Source organism: Periplaneta americana, chromosome 13 (assembly GCF_040183065.1).
Source record: "Periplaneta americana isolate PAMFEO1 chromosome 13, P.americana_PAMFEO1_priV1, whole genome shotgun sequence".
Taxonomy (NCBI): Eukaryota; Metazoa; Arthropoda; class Insecta; order Blattodea; family Blattidae; genus Periplaneta; species Periplaneta americana.
In genome coordinates this window covers 972,575-997,670 of record NC_091129.1, presented here as the reverse complement: position 1 = coordinate 997,670, position 25,096 = coordinate 972,575, and positions in this window count along the sequence as shown.

Sequence of the window (25,096 nt, the reverse complement as noted above, 5' to 3'; positions counted from 1 at the left end):
CCGCTACGCTGCAAAATTACGTTGATGTTTGTGTAATTACATTTCTATTTTCTTTCCGTACGTTATGATGCTAATTAAGAGTCCTATACGTAAACATATTTCAAAATAGAAGTTCTCTAAGTTTCAAGAATTCGATGAAACACACAACTCCTGCTTGGAATATTGTTTTACATGGCCGAAAAAAATAGGAACAATCAGAAAAGTATGGATTTCACGTTGTCTATTTCTACTAGTTTATAAAATGTTACGAGTTTCCGAAAGTTGTATACACTTTGTCTTCAAGTGAAATCGAAATAAAAGGAGAAAATTTCGTAATAGGAGACTCTACTGGTTGATCTAGTAATGCATAACAATCCCACACAATGGCATAGTACCTCGTCGGCATTTTGTATCGGAAACGAAAAGATGAAATTTTCAAACAACATTTTTATGTCTCCGTAAAAATGAAAGATTCCAGACCGATTACCTTTATATATTTTTTATATATAGTATATTTTTATAACTAAAGACGAAGGTAGACAGAATTTTAGAAACTATTGTGTTATATTTCAAAGATAAAGTCAAACCTCGTATGTAAAACCATATTTCATACAAGTCACTGTAATATGGGTTTTCTGTTTAGTCAAAAAGTTTAATTTCAAATTCCTTCTATTGTTTTTATATAACCTTTCCTGCCTCCACTCCTTTACAAGAAATAAGATGTTATAAAACATCTGAGTCAAATCAAAGCTTTTATTGTGGTACAACAGTACAATATTTTATTGCAAAGATTCCTGATACATATTTTAAAAGTGCATAGACCTAGTTATAAACAGAAATAATACACTTTATAGAACAGTTTCGCAGTTTACTTTTAATTTTATTTTTACCCTTTACTAATTGTAATTATTCATCATTAAATAGTTCTACTTTGATTTTACTGTATTCTGTTTTCTTCTTTTTATTCTTTCCTATTAACAAAAATTAGTAATTATTAAGTGGTTCTACATTTTGTTTTAGTGTATTATATTTTATTAATTATAATTAATAATTACTAAATGCTTCTACATTTTGTTTTAGTATATTTTATTACTTTATACCTTATTGATTATATTTAAAAGTTATTAAATGCTTCTATATTTTGTTTTAGTGGATTTTATTACTTTATACTTTACTGATTATAATTAATAGTTACTTTAAATGCTTCTATATTTTGTTTCAGTGGATTTTATTACTTTATATCTTACTGATTATAATTAATATTTACTTTAAGTGCTTCTACATTTTGTTTTAGTGGATTTTATTATTTTATATCTTACTGATTATAATTAACAATTACTAAATGCTTCTATATTTTGTTTCAGTGCATTTTATTACTTTATACTTTACTGATTATAATTAACAATTACTGAATGCTTCTATATTTGTTTTAGTGGATTTTATTACTTCATATCTTACTGATTATAATGAATAGTTACTTTAAATGTTTCTATATTTTGTTTTAGTGGATTTTATTACTTTATATCTTACTGATCATAATTAATAAGTACTAAATGCTTCTGAATTTTGTTTTAATGCGTTTTATTACTTTATACTTTACTGATTATAATTAACAATTACTAAATGTTTCTACATTTTGTCTTCAATACATTGGTGTTAGTTTTTTTTACGATAAATTCGTTGTTATTTATAATTTACATGTATGGAAGTGATTATTGTTATTATTATTATTGTTATTATTATTACTATTACTATTGTTACTATCATTAATATTATTGTTATTATTATTATTATTACTATTGTTACTATCATTAATATTATTGTTATTATTATTACTATTACTATTGTTATTATCATTACTATTATTATTATTATTATTATTATTATTACTATTACTATTGTTATTATCATTACTATTATTATTATTATTATCATTACTATTATTATTATTATTATCTCAAACCATAGAAAGTATTTGAAGTGGACTATGATGTGTCAGTGGCAATGCACTCTATGTCTAAGCCTGAGTATTATTTGGAGGGAACTCATGACACATCATAGAGATGAGCTAGACTGTATAAATCTTTTGCCATCTAAATGACGCACATATAAATGGAATACCATGGGCAAGTGGTTTGCAACTCTGAGATATATAGACATTAAAGATAATTTATTACACAGCGATATAAAAAGAATTAGACAATGCATCACGTAAGATTAGAAGTGTGGTAATCGTTTGTGCGGACGTGACTGTACGGACAGTGTCGATATTCTACCCTTTTGTACAAACAAAATAAACTGAAACGAACTTGCAGGCATTTTTTAGAGTCGCCCACCGCCCACTATAAACCAACAACAGTACGAAAGCTCATTACATTAATTAATCGTGATTAATGTTACATGCATGTATGCAGTGTCACCCGTGTCAAAGATTTGTTAATTTTGAAAAATCGGAAGGGTGGGTGGTATGAGGGGATGGAGTTTGCCCACGGGGCCATCGAGAATGAAGATTGGTTGTTCTCTACCTATCGCATAGTTCCAATCAAGCTATATGGGTTTTCGAAAAAATAAAACAAAAGTAAAATAAAAACATTGTCTACCGAAAAACAGTAAATGTTTATCATCCGTGCTACAACATGGGGATGGCCATGGCTGTTCAATATTTTTATGACTCTTCAAATTATAATTACCACCGACATGTAATAAAATATAACAATGCATGGCTTTTGGTTATCATACATACAGAGTTATTTTAACAGCACGCCTCATATTTTCATCCCTTTTATACATGAAGCTGATTAAGATCGGTGTTTCATTAAATTTTGCCATACAGGATGTCGATATGCGATATTTTTTTCAGCTTTTCAATACTAAAATGTGAGCTCTGCCTTCAAAAACACAGGTAGAATTAATATTTATTTAAGGATATATTAGGTAGCACACACAAACTGAAACGTAAGTATTTCGAATATGTTAAATTTATGCTAGAGAATTAAAAAAAAAATCTAACGGTATGGGGACAATAATACCGATTCATTAATATATGCGAGCACATACATTTTTCCATTTATAGCAGGTACAGCTTACACCAAAACTAAGTTATAAAGTTATGCAAGTATGCAAAACTGTCATAAAAGCTGTACTTACTTACTTCCTGGCTTTTAAGGAACCCAAAGGTTCATTGCCCCCCCTCACATAAGCCCGCCATCGGTCCCTATCCTGAGCAAGATTAATCCATTCTCTACCATCATATCCCACCTCCCTCAAATCCATTTTAATATTATATTCCCATCTACGTCTCGGCCTCCTCAAAGGTCTTTTTTCCTCCGGCCTCCCAACTAACACTCTATATGCATTTCTGGATTCGTCCATACCTGCTACATGCCCTGCCCATCTCAAACATCTGGATTTAATGTTCCTAATTATGTCAGGTGAAGAATACAATGCGTGCAGTTCTGTGTTGTGTAACTTTCTCCATTCTCCTGTAACTTCATCCCTTTTAGCCCCAAATATTTTCTTAAGCACCTTATTCTCAAACACCCTTAACCTCTGTTCCTCTCTCAAAGTGAGAGTCCAAGTTTCACAACCATACAGAACAACCGGTAATATAACTGTTTTATAAATTCTAACTTTCAGATTTTTCGACAGCAGACTGGATGATAAAAGTTTCTCAACTCAATAATAGCAGGCATTTTCCATATTTATTCTGTACTTAATTTCATCCCGAGTATCATTTATATTTGTTACTGTTGCTCCAAGATATTTGAACTTCTCCACCTATTCAAAAGATAAATTTCCAATTTCTATATTTCCATTTTATACAATATTCTCGTCACGAGACATAATCATATACTTTGTCTTTTCGGGATTTACTTCCAAACCATCTCTTTATTTGCTTGCAGTAAAATTCCCGCATTTTCCCTAATCGTTTGTGGATTTTCTCCTAACATATTCACGTCATCCGCATAGACAAGCAGCTGATGTAACCCGTTCAATTCCAAACCCTCTCTGTTATCCTGGACTTTCCTAATGGCATACTCTAGAGCAAAGTCAAAAAGTAAAAGTGATAGTGCATCTCCTTGCTTTAGCCCGCAGTGAATTGGAAACGATCTCAGCTGTAACTGCAGTAAATAGATCAAATCAGACAGGGTGGCAGGACTGTGTTCATCCGAAAGAATTTTAAGACAGGAGTAGAAAGGAAGCTTTTAAGTAATGTTTTGAAGATATTAATCAATTCTTGTTAACGATCGGAATGTCGACATGACTGCAGTCAATCAGAAGTCATGGGAATGCTGGAGAGAGCTAGAAAAACAGAATATTAGGCATCAAGCGCATTTCGGCAAAAGATGGGCGTGTGTTGGATTATCGTAGTTAGTACTTACTATTATATCAGAGGTTCATGGTTCGAATCCAACCGAGAGTGATTAATTTTAGCAGTCTGTGTCGTAGGTTGCGGAAGAAAAGGAAACCCTCTCCATAAATTACAGGGTTCCAGGTCAAATTCCAATTCTCGTCTCTCATCTCGTCATACGAAAAAAATAATTATCACTCCTTCCATATCGGGGCTGCAATTTTTATCACGTCACAGTAGCAGTTCAGAATGGCTTACATCAGCCTTGGCGAAAATGTAATCGTGCGCCGAGCCACTGTGTAACCTGCAACGTGCATAACACCTACGGAGGGAGGCGGACACCGGAAGTTACTCACTACATAGCAGAGTTTAAACTATAAATTTACTAAAAATATATTTTTAACCACATCATAATTGAAGTAGGCCTACTCCGTATGTATTAAAATTTATTATTATTATTATTATTATTATTATTATTAATATTATTATTATTATTATTATTATTATTAATATTATTATTATTATTATTATTATTATTATTATTACTTATATCCTTATGTTCATTCAGATTTCTGTCCATTAATTCCGGGTATAGTTATGAGAGAAAATGTGAATATTTTAATTGTCAAAATCTATATGCTAGACGCCATGAGCTAGATTATCTGTTCTTTTGTAAAGTCCTCAAAGGTGATATATCCTGTGACTCTTTCTTAAACAATATTACCTTACGTATTCCAACAAAAGATATGAGAGCCCACAAACTTTTCTATATTAGAAATTCGAAATTTCTTTCACCAGTCTCCAGATGCATTAAAAATGCCAACATGCATGGCTGCGAATTCGCTCCCTTCAATGTACAGACTTTGTTTGCTCTTGGCAACGATTTATCATTTATGTATTCTTTCAGGCATTATACTCAATTATCATTGTCTCATAGTATTCTTAGTTATCCATTCATCGTCATTATTGTAATTGTAATTATATTTATGTGTAGTAATTATTTTTGTTTTATGTTTTTTGTTATATTTGTGCTGAACTGTAATTGGCCACTGGCTGTTGTACAGCACATTAAATAAATATATAAATAAATAAATGAATTATTATTATTATTATTATTATTATTATTATTATTATTATTATTATTACTGACGACGTACAAAATTTTGTCGAATATCCTTTTTAGAAGATTAACTCCATATGTAGATGAAAATATTGGGGATCATCAATGTGGTTTTAGGTGTTACAGATCGACTATTGATCAGATTTTTTGTATTCGACAGATAATGGAGAAAAAATGGGAGTATAAGGGTACAGTACATCAGTTATTCATAGATTTCAAAAAGGCGTATGACTCGGTTAAGAGGGAAGTATTATATGATATTCTTACTGAATTTGGTATTCACAAGAAACTAGTTCGATTAATTAAAATGTGTCTTAGTGAAACTTACAGCAGAGTCCGTATAGGTCAGTTTCTATCTGATGCTTTTCCAATTCACTGCGGGCTAAAGCAGGGAGATGCACTATCACCTTTACTTTTTAACTTCGCTCTAGAATATGCCATTAGGAAAGTTCAGGATAACAGAAAGGTTTGGAGTTGAATGGGTTACATCAGCTTCTTGTCTATGTGTATGACGTGAATATGGTAGGATAAAATCCACAAAGGATTAGGGAAAACACGGGAATTCTAGTTGAAGCAAGTAAAGCGATAGGGTTGGAAGTAAATCCCGAAAAGACTAAGTATATGATTATGTCTCGTCACCAGAATATTGTACGAAATGGAACTAAAAAATTGGAGATTTATCTTTCGAAGAGGTGGAAAAAATCAAATATCTTGGAGCAACAGTAACAAATATAAATGACACTCGGGAGGAAATTAAACACAGAATAAATATGGGAAATGCCTGTTATTATTCGGTTGAGAAGCTTTTATCATCCAGTCTGCTGTCAAAAAATCTGAAAGTTAGAATTTATAAAACAGTTATATTACCGGTTGTTCTGTATGGTTGTGAAACTTGGACTCTTACTTTGAGAGAGGAACAGAGATTAAGGGTGTTTGAGAATAAGGTTCTTAGGAAAATATTTAAGGCTAAGAGGGATGAAGTTACAGGAGAACGGAGAAAGTTACACAACGCAGAACTGCACGCATTGTATTCTTCACCTGACATAATTAGGAACATTAAATCCAGACGTTAGAGATGGGCAGGGCATGTTGCACGTATGGGCGAATCCAGAAATGCATATAGAGTGTTAGTTGGGAGGCCGGAGGGAAAAAGACCTTTGGGGAGGCCGAGACGTAGATGGGAGGATAATATTAAAATGGATTTGATGGAGGTGGGATATGATGATAGAGACTGAATTAATCTTGCTCAGGATAGGAACCAATGGCGGGCTTATGTGAGGGCGGCAATGAACCTCCGGGTTCCTTAAAAGCCAGTAGGTAAGTATTATTATTATTATTATTATTATTATTATTATTATTGTTGTTTAAAGAACATTATGTTACTATGAACAGACAAATGGTGCAACTGCGAATTCTCTTATTTCCAATTGTTACCGCCAGTCTACACATGGGACATTTCCAAAAATAGCTTAGTGGTCAAGATCCACATAAATCGAGATTTTTTTTTCGATATGTAAACAAAAACCTGCTGAATTTGGCCACATGGAGGAAATAAATCTCAACCGGGTGAGGTGGCTCAGACAGTACCGTTTCAAACTGGCATTCGGGAGGGGTCCTGAGTTCTATTCCCGGTGCCGACCAATCTGATCGAGGTTGTTTTCTTGGTTCTCCTCCTTTAAATATAACCATTTTTTAGTCTAATAGAGGTGAACGTCGGATTGGATCGAATTACTACGGAATAATAGACACAGTACATTAGTAAGCCACAGAAAGCTGCGATGTGACCTGGGAGTTAAAGCGACTATAAACAAATAAAAATAAAAAAGTAAGTCTAGTTCCTAACCACATCAAGTCCAACAAGGAAATAAAATCCCAAAATCAATAATTATGCTTTTCAGACATCGGTGTTCACAGAAAACCTGACAACACAGCCGGACATAAGGTTTACCGGATACCTAAAGTACAAACCCGCACTTGCCTCATCACATCATCCTCCATCAAACAAAAGACAGTACGGAATATGTATGATAAGACATTCTTGTGTTAAATTCTAACGTACCTTGTTTACATGTTTCGACCTATTTATGGGTCATCCTCAGAAATGGTCGTTGTTGGTCTTGGCGCCTCTTGTTTTGTTTTCTGTGAGGGTGTGTTCGTGTGGTATAGTGTAGAGCAGTCATGTCAGAAATCAGACTCTGAATGTGCAGTTATGTGCGCGGATCGCCGGTCTGTGCAGACTGCATCATTCAAGCGTTGCTCTTACCCGTTCTTACCTGAAGGGTTGTAGAATAATCTATTCTGCGCTTCTAGGGTTGGATTAAATAGGCATTTGGACATTATAAACACACTTAGCAGAAGGAAAAAAACACAGTTATTATCAGTATCTATATTTGACAATTGCAATACAAGAAACTCTAGGCTTACTCAGTTATACTTGACAAAGTAATGGTTTATAAAGCATAATTTATTAATATGATTTTTATATAGTACTAGCTCAAAGCACCCGGCGTTGCCCGGGGTTTCCTTTCTGCTTAATTCTGTTTAATTAAACTGGTTATTAAATTTTCGGAAATCTCGGAAACCTAACTATACACAACCAAAACGAATTGTCTTTACTAAGCTTTCCTCGCCCATAAAGATGAATCTTTACTTAACGTCACTTACATGAATTAATGAACTCCTTAGCCAAATGCCTGCCAGGGTTAACTCGATTAAAACAGTTGTAAATCAGGCACCGAAAAGAAAACATGTCATCATGTGCCTGACGTTAAACTGTTGTTTTAAATTTATTTATTTATTTGTTTTTATTTATTTATTTGTTATTTATTTGTTATTTATTTATTTATTTATTTATTTATTTATTTATTTATTATTGTGTAGTTAAGGCCATTAGGCCTTCTCTTCCACACCGCCAGAAATACAAATAAAATAATAGAAAAATCAAACTATAAACAAAGTAAAACCCACCGGAAATATAATTCCTTCTCCTCTTTCTGATCAGGTTCAGCATCGAATTAATATATACAGTAAATATATAATTTAATTTATATTGGAAGATGTTTTTACCTCTTGACCGCTGTACACCCACTTATATCATACACAGTTTCTTTTTAATATAACTTGAAACTATATCTCATAAATTCAGAGCATATATTAATTCTAATTTTACACAAAAAATACAGATACAATATAAACTCCCAATGTCGTTTTTTAACATAAAGACTAATATTCTGAGAAACGTATAGGCCTACCGGTATTTTAGAAATTAAGAGATTTTTATTTCCACAACGCTTAACATAATAAATTTGCAACGTGATTATACAAATATAATTTCGCAGCAACACATTTTCGGACGTGAACAACAATATTTTGAGAATTAATACAATGCTATTTTCTGTGGGATTATGTACATTCACATACTACATTAGCAACATGACAAAAGTATCTTTGAAGTGCTTATTTATATCTGTAATTTTTTTCACTTCTTTGTATAAAATATAGTTAAGGATGTGAAAAAAACGCAGTTTTTAAGTTAATGTCTGCAACTTTAAGCGATTGTCCTTCAGCTTCATATTAATATGGCCATTAGTGGTATTGAAATTGCAGTTGCTTAAAATCGGATGAGTATCCTAGCAATACGTGGAATAAAAACATCTCCCTTTATTTTTGCAGTTAATATTGCCAATTCTATTACGTTTCGTACGAGATTTTCACACCAATTCTTATTCGTGCACAATTTTGGTGGGTCAATATTTCGCAATAGTACTATTGGTTATTCATTATTAAGTAAATTATGTGGTAGCAAACCTTGCAGTTTCAAAGAATTCTAGAATAAAACAGTTTGCTCACTATCTACAAAACTGCATCGAGGAATTCATAATACGGTCCTGGACTGCGTAAAGATACTTATTGCATGAATTATCTAGTTTTAACCTTCATGATCTGTAACAACAATGTAATTTAATTTCGTGTTAAAATTTCCAAGGCCTCGTGAAAGTCTATGTTGAATACAACAGACAATAATAAAGAACAATTGACTGTAGAAGATTTTGCATTTTAATATTACACATGAATATCTGATCTATTTATTTTTATTTTTTATAATTTTAATTAATTTAACTTCCATTTGCACAATTTTAATGTAGCCTATGTTCTTCTCCTGGTTATGAAGGTTAAATGTGCAAACTTTGGCACATATCGGCCAAAGCGTGTAGATTTGTATAGAGAACACATACATACATACATACATACATACCCACATTCAATTTTATATACTCGTATTAAGATTTGAAGAAAAAGAATACTGCAGTAATTTCGAAACAATAAGAAACGAACACAGTATTTCATTTTACGTAGTAGGTACTAATTACTTTAAAGTAATAGACCCTACTCTTTCATTGTTCGTCAAGCATTATTATTTACTGTGACCATTGGTGCATAAATGTTGAAGAAAATATTATACTCCCAATTAATTACATGCAGTAGGACATTGTGAAGTTTTTACACTGAAATCATTTCTTTGCTGTATGTCAATATAAATTAATATTAATATTAATAAATATAAATTAAGCTTAGAATTTAAATTCACATATAGTGTATTTAGAAAACGTTGAGAGCAAGTATCGGCAAGTTGGAAGCGTTACTGAAAGAAATTAAAAGTGTAGTTCACAAGCTGTGAACCGACTATATTCTATTTATGTCAGGTTTAAAGATTTATTAATTTAAGTGTATTAGCATAATATAGTGACGTGAGATGGAAAATTTGCCATTATATATTTTTCCAGAAATTTTTCCGCCTTACAAATAGTTGCTTTCTTCCCCTTACAACCTCAAGAGCCTCACATGTATTCCTCGCTAAATTCTCATAACTTAACAGCTTATGAAATGAAAGTCGTAAGTCGTCTAATCTTTGATGGCTGTTAGTACAGACTCTAAAACAAAGCCATTGTTAAGTTCGTTTTGCCGTGAGAGTACTGATTAACTTTACTAATCTGATCTAAACTGTCACAACACTATTACCTCGACATGGGCTGATCAAAACCTTTCATTTTAAAATAATTATTGTTGGCTGAGGAAAGCATTGTAATAATTATGTTATATGATTCGTAATTTCTCTTCTCCGTTATCTGTGAACTCCTCACTTTATTTATCATAACTCATTCACAGAAAGCCAAATCGGCACTCATACTGAAAGTGAATTACTGAAACAAAAGCTGATATGCTGTTGCAGGTCTGTATAGCCCTGTCGCGTTCCCCTCTAAGGCGATTCACTCCCTCCAGGTAGGGGAATAGGAACTGCACATCGCACAGAGACTACTGCACAATGTGCAGGGTTTTGACATGCCTGTTGTAGAGTCAAATAGTGTGTGTGAGAATGACCCATAAATAGGTCGAAATATGTAAACAAGGTACGTTAAAATTTAACACAAGAAAGTCTTATCAATACGTATTCCAAAGTGATACACTGTTAAAAGTTGTGTAATCAAGATGTATAAAATAGTGTAAATCAGACTCACTATATTTAGCAAGAGGGACGTGTTGGTGAGGAAACCATTAATTTCGAAATACAATATATACAGGGTGTAACAACTTTAATGTTTAGAATTTCAGGAACATGTTCCCTGACACATTCTACGTTGATTAAACCTAACATACCTATATCCGAAATTGAGAGGTTACAGAGATAACAGAGCTGGAAAAAATAGAACTTCTTGCAGCTCCAAGCATTATACCGTTTATACAAGGCCTATTTTATGGCATTACTAAGTAGAGATACATAAGAAACATTTGAAAAGCAGTGAATGAAGGAAATTTTACTTTTAAGAGAAATTAAATTTAAATTGTTTAGGTTGCTAAGGAAACGAAACAGACAACAGTTTAAAATAACAGTTGTGAGAAAAATAAACCGTATTGTGACTAGTCTTTTTATTGAGTTTTGACCATTAAAACATGCCTTTTGTGTACACACATCAGGAATACGCCGACCTAGTTCATGTGTATGGACTGTGTGATGGCAATGCAACAGCAGCTGTTTTGGCATATCAAGCACGGTTCCCAAATCGTGGGATTCCTAGTGCATAGGTATTTTCACGTGCCTGTTGGCAAATTTCAAGAAGTACAGTGTTTGGAATCTTAAGGACATTTTCTTCAACTTTGCACTGCTTCTTTCATACTCACAAGTAGTTGATATTAAAATGTAATATGGCAGTAATAAAAATAATGACATAGACATGTCACTTTCGGAAATTGGTGTTACTTCTTTCAGTATTCAGCGATAAAATTAAACTCAAAAATTTAACTTTGGGGTACAAATACTCCAAACCTATAGAACTTTGGATATAGGTATGTTAGGTTTAATCGACGTAGAACGTGTCAGGGAACATGTTCCAGAAATTCTAAACATTAAAGTTGTTACACCCTGTATATAAAAAATTTAACCAAACGTTTACAAGAATATATGCAGTACATGTTAGTCTAGTGGCCAGAGCACTGGAACTTAGGCTATAATCCTGTGGAACCGGGTTCGATTCCCGATGTAATTTGTGTTGGGCAAGCCCGTAGTCCAGATGACGTAGAGGTTTTCTCCAGGTACTCCGGTTTCCCTGTGGCATCCCAACAAATCCCCATCATCATCTCACCTCAGTGTGGGTGTACCGTAGACCAGCCTGCTATGGCGCGCCACTCTGTGTACACAGCTGGCTTTATATGGATGAACGACGAACAGCCAAGTACCACCATTAGTAAAAAGAAAACTAATACAAGAAGTAGGAAGGAAACATTTATAGAAAAACATACCCCACTGCAATAATTCTATACATAATAATAATAATAATAATATTAATAATAATAATAATAATAATAATAATAATAATAATAATAATAATCCGTGGCGCTACAGCCCGTGAAGGGCCTGGACCGACCAGCCGGCTGCTGGCCTCACGCCCACATGCCAGAGCAGAGGTGGACGATCATCCAACCAGAATGGAGGTATCGTGTGGTTGGCGCGATGATCCCCCCAGCCGTTATAGCTGGCATTCGCAACCGGATTTCGCTACTTATCGTAGCTCCCCAAGTGCATCACGGTGCTGGGTGTGCACCGGTCCCATACACTGGCCGAAATTTCATGAGAAAATTTCTTCCTCCATGAGGACTCGAACCAGCGCGCATTCCATAACGCGAGTCCTAGGCAGGACGCCATAGACCACGGCAATTCTATACATAGAATCTATTACTTACTGGTACCTTAATAATGGTTGAAGAGGTGGAGAAGTTCAAATATCTGGGAGCAACAGTAACAAATATAAATGATACTCGGGAGGAAATTAAACACAGAATAAATATGGGAAATGCGTGTTATTATTCGGTTGAGAAGCTTTTATCATCCAGTCTGCTGTCAAAACATCTCAAAGTTAGAATTTATAAAACAGTTATATTACCGGTTGTTCTTTATGGTTGTGAAACTTGGACTCTCCACTTTGAGAGAGGAACATAGGTTAAGGGTGTTTGAGAATAAGGTGCTTAGGAAAATATTTGGGGCTAAGCGGGATGAAGTTACAAGAGAATGGAGAAAGTTACACAACACAGAACTGCACGCATTGTATTCTTCACCTGACATAATTAGGAACATTAAATCCAGACGTTTGAGATGGGCAGGGCATGTAGCATGTATGGGCGAATCCAGAAATGCATATAGAGTTTATTTGGGAGACCGGAGGGAAAAAGACCATTGGGGAGGCCGAGACGTAGATGGGAGGATAATATTAAAATGGATTTCAGGGAGGTGGGATATGATGGTAGAGACTGGATTAATCTTGCTGAGGATAGGAACCAATGGCGGGCTTATGTGAGGGCGGCAATGAACCTCCGGGTTCCTTAAAAGCCAGTAAGTAAGTACTTTACTAATGGAAGATAAGCCAAAGTGAAAATGGAAACAATTGCTGTACTTCCACAGAAAATACGCAATTTCCTGAAATCCACGCAAATACAAGTAGTGCGCGTTTGTCAGACGGGTCGCAGCCTGCATTAGGTCACATCAACTGGTTAAGTCTGCTACAGCATCAATCGGATTTTGTGTGATTGGACCAATATTTTAGCTACAGAATCAGACTATGGGGAGCGCGTAATCACAGAGGCCATTGCAATTAATGTCTATCCCCGATCAGTTTATATGGAGAGTGGCCATGCTAGGGAAACAGATTGCACGTGTTCTTAAAAGAAACACAGGGAAGAAATAAATTCTGAACAATAACTTACATCGGAATATGTATGATAAGAACTTTCTTGTGTTAAATTTTAACGTACCTTGTTAACATGTTTCGACCTATTTTCGGTCATCTTCAGAACTGGTCGTTGTTGGTCTTGGCGCCTCTTGTTTCCTGTGAGGGTGCGTTCGTATTGTAGAGTCAAAGAGTGTGTGTGTTTTGAAGTTGAGTTGTATGTTGAGAATATCGTTGGGGTGTGTTTTCGTGTGTCTGTATATTTCATATTGTTCTAGTGTGTTGAGTTTCTGGCTTTTTGGTTGGATGTGCAGTATTTCCATGTCTGTGTTGATGTCTCTGTAGGTGTGGTTGGCATTTGTGATGTGTTGGGCATATGTGGAGGTGTTCTTTGTAACATGTTTGAAATGATCTGCCTGTCTGTCCTATGTAGAAGTTGTTGCAGGTGTTACATTTGAGTTTGTATTCGCCTGTGTGGTTGTATTTGTTTGTTTGTGTTGTTTGTGTGTTGAGATGTTTTTGTAGAGTGTTATTTGTTCTGTATGCGATGTTGTAATTTAATTTCATTGAATGAGGTTGCAATTTTATGTGTGTTTTTATGTTTTCGTAGGTTAGTGTGAAGTATTTTTTTGTATTCTTGTGTTTGTGTTGTATTCTTCTGTTTTTTGTGGTTTTGTATTGTCTTACGTATTATATTGTCTATTATGTTGGGGTTGTATCCGTTTTCTTGTGCTATGTATCTGATTGTGTTTAGCTCTTCGTTGTAATCCTGTTGGTTCATTGGTATGTTGAGTAGTCTGTGTACCATTGTTCGGAATGCAGCTTGTTTGTGTTGTGTGGGGTGATTGGATGTGTTGTCTATGCGTGTTGTTGTGGGTTTTCTGTATACTTTGAAGATGACCGAAAATAGGTCGAAACATGTTAACAAGATACGTTGAAATTTAACACAAGATAGTACTTATCATGCATATTCCGAAGTGATACAGTGTTAAAAGTTGTATAATCAAGATGAATCTTACATGTTCCACAACTTAATATACGTCGACTTTCCACAGACCACTCAGTTTACCGCAGTTCTATTATTACAGATTTCCCTTTACTTCGGAATACCGCTGTATTATATTGCACTATGCATTACTGCTTTGGCCATGCGACATAAATAGGTCTGATCGAATTATTATTCTCTATGCTGACAGTTATTACGAAATAGAAGTCTAAATTATTATACAGGGTGTCTAATTTAAAAGAGGACCCATCATAGCTGCAGCGTATGTTTGAAATGAAGTCCATCCGTTTCAATACAACAATTCAGCGTTATTTGCTTACTAATATAAAGGTTATTTATGCTCGACCATGCCGAAATGTAGTAATTATACACCTGGTAGCAGTCCTTCAATGCATGTCATTAAAGTACACCTACTCATTAAAGTACAGGTCTTCAGCCAATGATGACTCAGCTTACATGTGTTCAGCCAATGACAAGTCAGCTTTGTACCGTTATAAAACCGCAAGTATCGATTATTCTCGGATATGCAATCGAAAGAGAATTAGCGAAAAGTCACGGAGGCTGGAAATCCAATACTGTCGCAGAAGGTTATGTTCTGTTACTATAATAATTAGCGTTAATTGTAAATAATATTCAAATAAATTCAATTTGTTATCTCGTTTTTCAATGTCGAATTCAATAATCAAGGTTATAATATTATAATATTATCAAGTTTAACGGGACTACATCAAAGTCAATGACATTATTGTTCCTCGGAAAAAAAAAAAAATACTTTCGCGTCTGCGCACATCTCACAATTCACGACCTAGAACAAGGTCACTTCCGATCTTGTCAGATACAAATAAAATGTATACATCTGAATACCGGTAATTTCAAGTTAGAAATATGGTCGAGCATAAAAAGTCGTATGAAACTCGCCTATAATGGTAATTAAGAAGCTCGTATGAAAATTATGAAACTCGCTTGCGTTCGTTTCATAAATATCCATACTCGCTTCTTAATTACTATCATTATAGGCTCGTTGCATAATGTACTATAATACTAAATAGCTATGTTATGCACTTGTACTCCTAAATGTTTATTTACGTTAGATTAGAATGATTAGATGAAAATGGGTACTCGTAGATAGAACAGTATACAACTAATCAAATTATAAAAGATGTTTATAGCACAACGCTGGAAAAGAAAGCTCTTCAGCGGAGTTCAGTAATGTTAGAGAATCGTACAAAAAGGAGATTACATCCTTAAGCCTAACCTCTGACCACATTACAACACATCGAACATATAATGTTATTGCTACTCATGAAAAAAATCGGAACTTCATCTCATCTTCTGTGCACTTAATAAGATTGGTAAAGCTCGAATGAAATTAATTTGTATCGTGGGATGCGACGACTTGTGACGGGGGGTGGATTTGCTTGCTTTTTCCACTATGGAATTAATCCCATCCGAGCTTTGCCAGTCTTATTAGGTACACACAAGATGTCTTTCTTGGAAATTACGAAGCCACGTTTTTTGCAGGCTCCTGTGATTTTCACGTAACTGTACTTGGCATCGGAAAGGGTTGTTATGTACCCTTCCCAAAAAGACTCCATTTTCTTGGGCATTGCTACTGTGATACACCGTGCACTCTGATTATGAAATCACTCACTACTGGTCTGTCACCTCTTGCCGCAATTCAGCTGTCGGTGTGATTCCTGACGCACATGACGTCATTCAAATTCGTTATCAGAGATCGGAAACAATCCTGTAGATAATGTTAAAGTAATTATTACAAATTAAAAGTCCAGCGTATCATATTTCCAAATATACTTACTTACTTACTTACTGGCTTTTAAGGAACCCGGATGTTCATTGCCGCTCTCACGTAAGCCCGCCATTCGTCCCTATCCTGAGCAAGATTAATCCATTCTCTATCATCATATCCCACCTCCCACAAATACATTTTAATATTATCTTCCCATCTACGTCTCGGCCTCCCTAAAGGTCTCTTTCCTCCGGCCTCCCAACTAACACTCTATATGCATTTCTGGATTCCCCCATACATGCTACATGCTCTTCCCATCTCAAACATCTCGATTTAATGTTCCTAATTATGTCAGGTGAAGGATACAATGCGTGCAGTTGTGTGTTGTGTAAATTTCTCCATTCTCCTGTAACTTCATCCTTCTTAGCCCCAAATATTTTCCTATGCACCTTATTCTCAAACACCCTTAACCTATGTTCCTCTCTCAAAGTGAGAGTCCAAGTTTCACAACCATAAAGAACAACCGGTAATATAACTGTTTTATAACGTCTAACTTTCACATTTTTGACAGCAGACTGGATGATAAAAACTTCTCAACCGAATAATAACAGCCATTTCCCATATTTATTCTGTGTTTAATTTCCTCCCGAGTATCATTTATATTTGTTACTGTTGCTCCAAGATATTTGAACTTCTCCACCTCTTCAAAAGATAAATTTACAATTTTTATATTTCCATTTCGTACAATATTCTCGTCACGAGACATAATCATATACTTTGTCTTTTCGGGATTTACTTCCAAACCTATTTGTTTACTTGCTTCAACTAGAATTTCCGCGTTTTCCCTAATCGTTTGTGGATTTTCTCCTAACATATTCACGTCATCCGCATAGACAAGCAGCTGATGTAACCCGTTCAATTCCAAACCCTCTCTGTTATCCTGGACTTTCCTAATGGCATACTCTAGAGCAAAGTTAAAAAGTAAAGGTGATAGTGCATCTTCTTGCTTTAGTCCACAGTGAATTGGAAACGCATCCAATATAAAAAAAATATAATGCACAAAATTGAAAGAATACACGCTGATATACTACCACACTGTACAGTTTGAGTTCCAGGCACTATAGAAAGGCAAATACTTGCCATGTAGACATTGCATGAACTTGGAGCACAGTCACGACCGATTGAGTTTCTTCGTCATTATCGATATTTTTAATTAAGAGAGCAATTTTAATTTAAAATGAGTTTTATATGTTAATTCTTTTTAACATCTTTTAACTCGCGGAGAGATATTTAAAGCTTCAACTAAGGAGGAGATGAAGAGAGAGAGAGAAAAAAAAAAGAGTTCCTTTCATTTGTTTTTCTTTTATTCCTCTTTCTTTCGTTCGAAATATAATATGTCTTTCAGCCATGTCATTTCAATGATAAATGAAGACATCTATAGCATAACATGCACTACGCTGTATGAATGAATAAAGGCTGATTCAAAAGGCCAGTGTACTTGTACACTAGGCAATGTTGGAGGGTTAATAGAATGGGAGTGTATCCTCAAACACACATAAGCGATATTTTATAAACAAACATGATTTACTAAAAGTGTAGCCAGTTCTTTGTGATTACAAATTGAATAATAATTTCATTCTAAAATTGGGAATATGTTCGTTCATAAGTAAGGGTCTGCAGAGATTTAACAACATTTAGTTTATAATCACTCCATAAAGAAGTTAAAGCTGTAGTAATAATTATGTTTTTACTTTCTCTGTGTGAATGTAAGCCTGCAGAAATTAACAAAAACGTAATTCTGGTTTGGAACGGAAATACACGATTCCAATTCTTCTGAAATATATGCGGTCAATTTGGAATGGGGAAATGAAGTAATCTTTGTGCGCTTGACTGTATGTGGAAGAACACAGGTCTGACATTTTTACATCATATGATTACCAGATATACACAATGTAATATGAAACACACGATAACATATAATATTACGATATGATAAATAATAGTTTGCCATATAATTATTAGGTATGTTACGATATAATAAGATAAATGGAACTAGACTAAGTGATGTACAAATAATGATGAAGTGTATGATACAGACTGCATGTTAAGACATGTCACATGAAGTAATATAATATAGGTGAGTCATTCCACGTCAGACCGGACACATTTTTGACCTCATATTTTTAGAATTGTTTGAAATTTTTTTTATGCTTTCTAAGGGTTAAAATAAGAGACCCGTATTTTTTTATTGGCCCCAATTCTGATTATTTTGAGATTTATACAGCATCAAAATTATTAAAAAATTGCATACATTGACATATATAAATATTTGTTTCTCCCGTTACGTGTATCGTATGAAATCGAGGTTAGTCTCATTTGGAAGGTTAAATACACCGTGTTCCGCTTATAAGTATAATAAAAGAAATAGTTATAATTTCATAACAATGCATGCAAATGGGTTAAGATTGGTACCATTGTAAAGAGGAAATTGGGAAGTTTTAATCCATTGTTGTTACTTATTTTTAGAAGACTCACGCATGCGCAGATCATTAAATAAGAGAATTCGTATCGTATCTTTAGTCAGTCAGCATGTGGACGCCACAGCAGAAAGCCTTTTGTGTGCTGTCATTAGCAGAACATAGATCCATAATTCGTGTACAGCGCTTGTTTCGCCGTCAGTACAATCTTAGACCGAGGGAAGCTGTACCGACGTACGTCTCAATAATGAAATGGGATAGGCAGCTCAGAGAAACAGGAAGTTTGTTGTCTAATGCAGGTAAACATTCCAAGCGTAAAGTGTCTGACACACTTTGCCAACATGGTTCGCACATTCTTAGACGAACAATTCCCTGCAAGATGGATCGGAAGAGGATCACCGTACATCACATGGCCTGCCAGATCACCAGATCTAACACCACCTGATTTTTTCCTGTGGGGGTTTGTTAAGGACCAGGTCTACAGGACGCCAGTACGTGATTTGGCAGACTTACAAGAAAGAATTTATGCTGCTGTCAACAATGTTACACCACAGATGCTTCATAACACTTGGGTCGAGGTTGAATACCGGTTGGATATTTCCCGTGCCACCAATGGAAGCCATGTTGAGGTTTATGGAACATAAGGTAACAAAAATTCCCAGTTTTCATTCTTTGTAGCAGTTGGTTTCAACTATATACTTGTATTAATTCAGAAGTTATAGCTATTTCTTTTGTTATACTTATAAGCGGAACACTCTGTATATATCTTTTAGCCTGTGTATATTCACTTTCCATTTTTATGTATTCACAGCTTTATGCCATAATCATTATATAAATCTTGATATTCATAATGTTCGGACACTTAGAATACCATTTTTAAGTTATCACCGTGTTCTCCATTTAATTATCCGTAAGTGTGCCAAATTTCATAGTGGGAAAGCAATAAATTACAGAGTAAAAAAAATAATAAATAAATACACGCGCAGAGTCTGTTGCGCTAATCTTCATCCCTTGCAACGCCACACCGTTAAACTGCTGGCTGAAACCTCAATTGCTGCCTTTGTCTGTTATCACCACACTGGCGACTGCCAGTAATCTTTGTTTACGTCTGGAGAAGCTTAGCTGGGATATATAATACTTAAACCAGGTCCAAGGCAGAATGAATTCTCTTCAGTTTGTTCCGAGATTTTCAAACGTTCGGGCATTAATAACACGGTACTATAGTGAGTGAGTGTGTATAGCGTAGTTTCTGTTATTGTTTTTAGTTGGTGCAATTATTAGTGTGTAGCCTAATCACAATGAGTAATGTAACACAACCTAGACATTATCAGTATTTTAATCCTTTCAAAATAAGCAACCACAGTCGTAGGTTTAAGAAAGGGAAATTAAGGTGCGTGACTTCTAACATGCTTAAAAAATTGAACATGCAACACATTAAGTTGTCATACAATCTTAGGATTTGTGAAAATTGTCGTAAGAAAATTTCATTAATGTCAGATGTTGGTGAATAAAGTGTCGTTCAAACCAGCAGTGTTGATATCTTAGCCGGTTCTAGTGTCCAGAACATTGAACAAGAAACAACAGGCACTTCGGAAACTGATAAATGTAGTGCTTCAAGTAATTCAGAAGTGTCAGTGATGGACATTGACAAGTTGAATGAAAGTTTGGTCTCAATGGGGGAAACACCAATTAAGAAGAATAAATTGTCACAGAAGAAGTATCCCCAACGGAAATATCAGAAAATAAAACAGACGCTTAAGGAAAAGATTTTTCGCGTTGAGAAAAAGGAAGTACAAACCGCACCAGATGTGAAGAATAGCAGTGACATAATTAATAAGCTAGCAGAGTGTTTCAGGAACACTACTGACAGAAAACTTAAAATTCAGATTTTAACTATATTTGAGGACTGGCCATACAGTAAAATTAGGGAACACTTTGATGCATCTAATCACATGATCAATGTTGCAAAAAACTTAGCTGCAGAGAGGGGAATTCTCTCGACTCCAGAATCTAGAAGTGGAAAAACTTTAGACACATCCATAGTGAAAAAAGTATTTGACCATTACACTAATGATGATGTAAGCCGCGTCATGGCAGGAAAGAAAAACTTCGTTTCTGTAAAAGAAGACGGCCACAAAATACAGAAACAGAAAAGATTGTTGCTATCAAATTTAAAAGAAACATTTTGGGTTTTTAAAGTTAAATATCCAGATATACAAATTAGTTTTTCAAAATTTGCGGAACTAAGACCAAAACAATGTGTGCTTCCTGGAGCCAGTGGTACTCATTCAGTCTGTGTGTGTGCTTATCATGAGAATGTGAAGTTGTTAATTGATGGTGGAAACATTGCGAAATTGACAGCCAATCTAGAACGGCCACTGCGAAATTACAAAGATCTGATTTCACAGATTGTATGTAACCCTGCATCCCCTGATTGTTATTTCAGAAAGTGTAAGAATTGTCCATCAACTGCAGACTTAATTCAATATTTACAGGAAGCATTTGAAACAGAAATGATAGATGTAGTCAATTACAAACAATGGGTAACTGTTGACCGAACTAATTTAGAAATTTTGCACTCTTCAATAGAAGAATTTTTAGATAAACTTTCGACCAAGTTAGAAGCCCTAGCTCCTCACGCATTTATTGCTCAGCAGCAAGCTGCGTTTCTGGCGGAAAAGAAAGAAGCTCTCCAGGACGGTGAATGCCTTGTAATTTGTGACTTTTCCGAAAATTATGCCTGCGTGATTCAAGACTCAGTACAGGGTGTTCATTGGAATAAAAATCAGGTCACACTCCATCCCTTTGTAATTTATTTTAAAGACAGAAGTGAATTAAAACATAAAAACTTTGTACCAATTTCAGAGTGTCTAATGCACGATACAAATGCTGTCCACCTTTTCGAAAGACAATTAATACGGTTTCTGAAGAACGAAATAGGAAATGTTAAAAGAGTTATTTATTTTTCTGATGGGGCTAGTGCCCAATACAAAAACAGAAAAAATTTTGTAAATCTGTGTTTTCACGAAGAAGATTTCGGCGTAAGTGCTGAATGGCATTTTTTTGGAACTTCACATGGGAAGGGCCCTTGTGATGGGATTGGGAACCACTAAAAGACTAGCAACAACAGCAAGTCTTCAGCCACATCAGGACCCCATTACGACACCAAGAAAATTGTTTGAGTGGGCTGAAAAGAATATTAGTGGAATTCATTTTCTATTTTTCACCAATGATGAACATAAAAATGAATGTGACTTACTGCAGTCTCGATATGAGAGGGCAAAAGCCGTAAGTGGCACGAGAACACTACATGCTTTCATACCGACCTCAAAATCTGAAGCACTAGTCAAACATTATTCTTTGACCCACGAAAGTAAACGTGTATTTATCTGAATTGCTTACAAGTACGTTTCAGTTATCCAATCGGTTGACTTGTTTGTGTGTGTTTTAAGTTAGTTTTGTGGAATTTTATGTTAATAATTGTGCTTCAAAAGTATCTACATATTTCGTAAGTCGACTTTGTGGTGTATAACATACTGACACTGTGTGTACCACGTATCCATACATAGCGGCGCGGTCTTGCAGTGACGCTCCTACTCAACAGCATGCGCCCGGCTGGGTAAGTTAATTTATTGCAAATTCATTTACGTATATCCCATTCTGAAATTTTGTATGCATATAGTTGAGAAACTAAGAAACGCAGTGATATTTTTTATATTTCGAAAAAAGTTTCCGAACTTTAAAAATAATACATTTTAAAAATATATTTTAAAGAAAAAAATAGAACAAAAATTTTTATGTAACCCAAGGTCATATATGCTAAAAGTATATCTTATGAGCTTTAATATGAGCCGAATTTGAATAACTTGCGTTAATTAGTAACGGAGATATTACCGTTTATATATAATAGTGCGCGCGCTATTACGTAAGTTTTGAATTTAAATACTTTTCACAAGAATCAAGTTTTATGAAAATGAAAATATACGTATATTTTATTTTTGTTCTTTCAATCCAATAAAAAAGTTTGACAGAAATAAAAAACATCCAGGTCAAATTTCCTTTAAATTTGTCCGGTTTGACGTGGAATGACTCAGGTACGATTATTATATAGACTCTTATAATATCATATGACACGTTTTACGTCGTATCACTTCATGAATGATAAAAGAATAAATAAGATCGCCTCGAACACATTCTATAGAAGGAAAATAAATGACTACCGCAATATCATAAACAGAGGAACGACGGGTGACCTTAAACAATATAACTTGGACGAAAGATCTTCAATTTTCCTCAATTCTAAAAACATCTGAAGGTTTAAGGTAGGCATGTCAGAAATCAGACACTGAAAGTGCAGTGTATGTGCGCGGAACGCCTATCTGTGCAGATTGCGTCATTCACGTGTTGCTCTTACCAGTTCTTAGCGGGAGGGATGTACAAGAATCTATTCTGCGCTTCTAGTGTTCAATTAAATTGACATTTGGACATTATAAACATACTTAGCAGAAGGAAAAAAACAATTATTGTCAGTGTCTATATTTGACAATAATTGTAACACTAGAAACAATAGACTTATTCAGTTACAATTCACAAAGGAGTCGTTTTTAAGGAATCATTTATTTACATGATTTGTATACAGTATTTGAAGAAAATATAAATATTGCAGTAATTTCGAAACAACAAAAAACGAACACAGTATTTCATTTTACGTAGTAGGTACTGATTATTTCAAAGTAATACTATTTCATTGTTCCTCAAGCATTATTGGGACTATTGGTGCACAAATGTTAAAGAAAATATTTTACTCCCAATTATATGCAATAGGACATTGTGAGGCTTTTACACTGGAATCATTTCCTTGCTGTATATTAATATAAATTCATATTATTATTAATAAATTGGATAAATTAAGCTTGAATTTAAATTTATATATAGTTTATTTGGAAAACATTGAGAGCAAGTATCAGCAAGTTGGGACCGTTACTGAATTAACGAGTAGTTCACAAGCTGTGAAGCGAGAACATTTTCTTTAGGTCATGTTTTAAGATCTTTATTAACGTAAGTTTATTAAGATAATATAGTAACGTGAGATGGAAAATTCGCCATTACGTATTACTTTTCCAGAAAATTTTTCCGCCTTACAAATAGTTGCTTTCTTCCTTCCCTTACAACCTCAAGACCCTCAAATGTATTCCTCACTATATTCTCATCACTTATCAGCTTATCAAATAAAAGTTGTAAGTCGTCTAACCATTGATGGCTGTGATAGTACAGACTCCAAAACAACATCATTGTCATGTTTGTCTTGCCGTGAGAGTACTGATTAAGAAATAAGAGCTGGCGAATATCATATTTTGAGAACTTTACTAATATGATTTAAATTCTCATATCACTATTAGGTCCACATGATATGATGAAAGCCTTTCATTTTAAAATAATTACTATTGGCTGAGGAAAACATCATAACAGTTATGTTATATGATTCGTGATTTCTCTTCTTCGTTATATCTGTGGACTCCTCACTTTATTTTCCATAACGCATTCACAATCACAGCTCAATGAGCACCCGTACTGATCTGTGTTACTGAAACAAAAGCTGATCTGCTACTGCAGGTAATGTACAGCCCTGTCGCGTTCCCCTCCAAGCCGATTCACTCCCTCCAGGTAGGGGAATAGGAACTGCACATCGCACAGAGACCTGTGCACAATGTGCGCGACTGCACAATGTGCAGGGTTTTTGCATGCCTGGTTTAAGGCATGATATACGACGTCATAATTATTATGAGGTAATATACACTGTGTACCTAGTTTATCGTCATTCAACGTGGAAATGAACTGCTCTTGGAACTTAAGATATACATATAAAAGAACATCATGTACTTTTTCTCCTGTATACAGCAACTTACACTCTACCTTCAGGCTATCTTCACCACCTGTTTACATATGAAACGCTTCGGAGGAATGATTTTAGTGTTAACTAGCAATAATGAATGAATCATGTTGAGGACCTTAGGGTGAAAGATGACGTAATAGAACATGATACTTTAGTATAAGTTTAAAATTATAATTATCTTGCGTATTAACCACACTCATTTATTAAGATATGATATATATTTGGTCACAGCACTTCTTTACATGTAATGGTGAACCTCACATTTCTGTATCCGGTGCCACCATTACCATATTATTACAATAACACA